Source organism: Pinus tabuliformis, chromosome Q, assembly GCF_031772625.1.
Source record: "Pinus tabuliformis cultivar Carrire ecotype Pingquan chromosome Q, CPIR1, whole genome shotgun sequence".
NCBI lineage: Eukaryota > Viridiplantae > Streptophyta > Pinopsida > Pinales > Pinaceae > Pinus > Pinus tabuliformis.
Genome location: NC_142296.1, coordinates 48,098,474 through 48,101,129, shown reverse-complemented (window position 1 = coordinate 48,101,129; position 2,656 = coordinate 48,098,474).

Genomic DNA, 2,656 nt, shown 5'->3' with positions numbered 1-2,656 from the left:
TTTTCCAAGTTGGACTTGCGTAGTGGCTATCATCAGGTCAGAGTTGCAAAACAAGATGCATGGAAGACTGCTTTCAAGACAAAGCAAGGGCTGTATGAATGGCTGGTTATGCCTTTTGCATTAACTAATGCTTCTGCCACTTTCATAAGAGTTATGAATGATGTACTCAGAAATTTTATTGATGATTTTGTAATTGTATATTTAGATGACATTCTTGTTTTCAGTAAAACATGGGAAGAACATTTGAAGCATGTAAAGCAAACTTTAGATGTTTTGAAAAGAGAAAATCTCTATGTGAAGTTATCAAAATGTGAATTTGGCAAAACATCTTTAAATTATTTGGGTCATATTGTAGGGGGTGGTGAATTGAAGATAGACCCCTCTAATATTGAATTTATTGTGCACTGGCCTAAACCCAAATTTGCTATAGAAGTTAGGAGTTTCCTAGGAGCAACACAATATCGGAGAAAGTTTATTGCTAACTTTTCCTTGATTGCAGCTCCCTTACATGATTTAACAGGATTGAACAATGTGTTTCAGTGGGGAGGCAAGCAGCAGAAAGCCTTCGACGCCTTAAAAGAAAAAATTGGTACAGTACCAGTACTAGCACTGCTAGATCTTCAACGACCATTTGAGATTGAAATAGATGCCAGTGACTATGCCATGGGAGCAGTGTTAATGCAACACGGTAAACCCATATATTATCATTCTGAGAAATTTAATTCTACAGTAGTTAATTATCCCACATATGATAAAGAATTGTATGCATTAGTACAGAGTGTGAAAAAGTGGAAACATTACCTAATGGGCAAAGAAACAATTATACATACAGATCATCAACCACTTCAATATTTTCACTCACAAACTAAATTGCAACAATCAAGACACTATAGGTGGATGGGTTTTCTACAACAGTTTCATCTTGTCATCAGATATAAGAAAGGCATACACAATAAGGTTGCAGATATGCTATCAAGACCAATCATAAATGCATCTACTATACTTAAGCATAACTCAGTATTGCATGAAAGCTACATTGAACAATATGCTCAAGATGTAGATTTTAAAGATGTATATGCAACTTTAAGTCATGGCAAACAAGTAGAAGAATTGGATTATCATGTTAAGGACCAACTCTTATATCATTTGGGAAAGTTATGCATTCCACAAATTGAAAGAGTTAACATAATCCGAGAAGCACATACTTCTCTAATATCAAGTCATTTTGGTGTAAGTAAAACAGTTGCACAGTTGCTAATGTTTTGTTATTGGCCAAGAATGCAAGAAACGGTTTCTAGATATATTAAAGGGTGTACCATGTGTGCTACAAGCAAGCCCAGTAATAGAAAATTAGGCTTGTACACTCCACTTCCAGTTCCTTCTCGTCCTTGGGAAAGTGTTTGCATGGACTTTGTTGGGGGATTTCCAAAATCTAGAAAAGGTCATGATTATTTATATGTTATTGTGGATAGGTTCAGAAAAATGTGTATTTTGATACCTTGCAATAAGTAGGTGACAGCTGAACAAACAACGAAGTTGTTCTTTCAACATGTATGGGTTCATTTTGGGTTACCCACTTCTATTGTATCTAATCGAGATTCCCGATTTGTTGGGAAGTTTTGGTCAAGTCTATGGGAGTTGATGGACACCAGATTGAAGAAGAGCATAGCATTTCATCCATAAACAGATGGTAAAACAGTGGTGGTCAACAGGACAGTGATCTAGTTGCTCAGAGGCTATTGCAGCAAGCATCGCAAGCTTTGGGATGAACATTTGTGTTATGTGCAACATGGTTACAACCGTACCAAGCACTCTTCTACTCAGAGATATCCTTTTGAGACTTGTTTTGGTTTTATACCAAAGTCTCCCTTGGATTTTGTCTTTAGTAAAGACATAGCAGTTGATGGAAACAGTGATTTGGACAAAGAAACCAAGTTCATTGAACAGATCCAAGGAATTCACCAGGCAGTGCAGGAACGGCTAGAAAGAAGCCAAGCCAAGTACAAGGCAAGGCATGACAAGCATCGAATTGAGCATAGCTTCCTAGTTGGTGATCAAGTCTAGTTGTACATCAGCAAGGACAGAATGCAATGTGAAGGTAAGAAGTTGAAATCAATAAGGTATGGGCCTTTCAAGATACTTGAGAAAATTGGTGAAAATGCTTTTCACCTTGATTTTCCAGCTTATATGCATATATATTCAGTCGTTAATGTAGAGAAATTGAGACTATATGAACCTTCATTGATTGAAGATCTCGAAGAGCAAAGTTAGTTGCCTTCTATTGATGATCTGTTGCCTGAATATCTCAATGAGTTGCAGGAAGACATAGTTCTGGGCAGGAAGGTGAGAACTATGTGCAGAGGGGATGTTGAGTACCTGAGAATCGGAGTTAAAGGTTCAAAACCAAGCAGTGCAAGATGGATAGAGATTGGACAACTGAGGAAGTTGTATCCTCACTTGATCAATGCTTAAAAACCAACTTTTGGTGGTCCAAAATATTTTTCAGTGGGAAGGCATGATCCAAAATGGATCCTAAAAACCCTCTAAGTCTTCAAAAATAAAAAACTATCGCATGAGAAAAACCTTTACAAAAGGCGGATTACACTATCGCAAAGGAAAAACAAGAAGAAATGGTGAAAACAGAGTCTATCGGAGG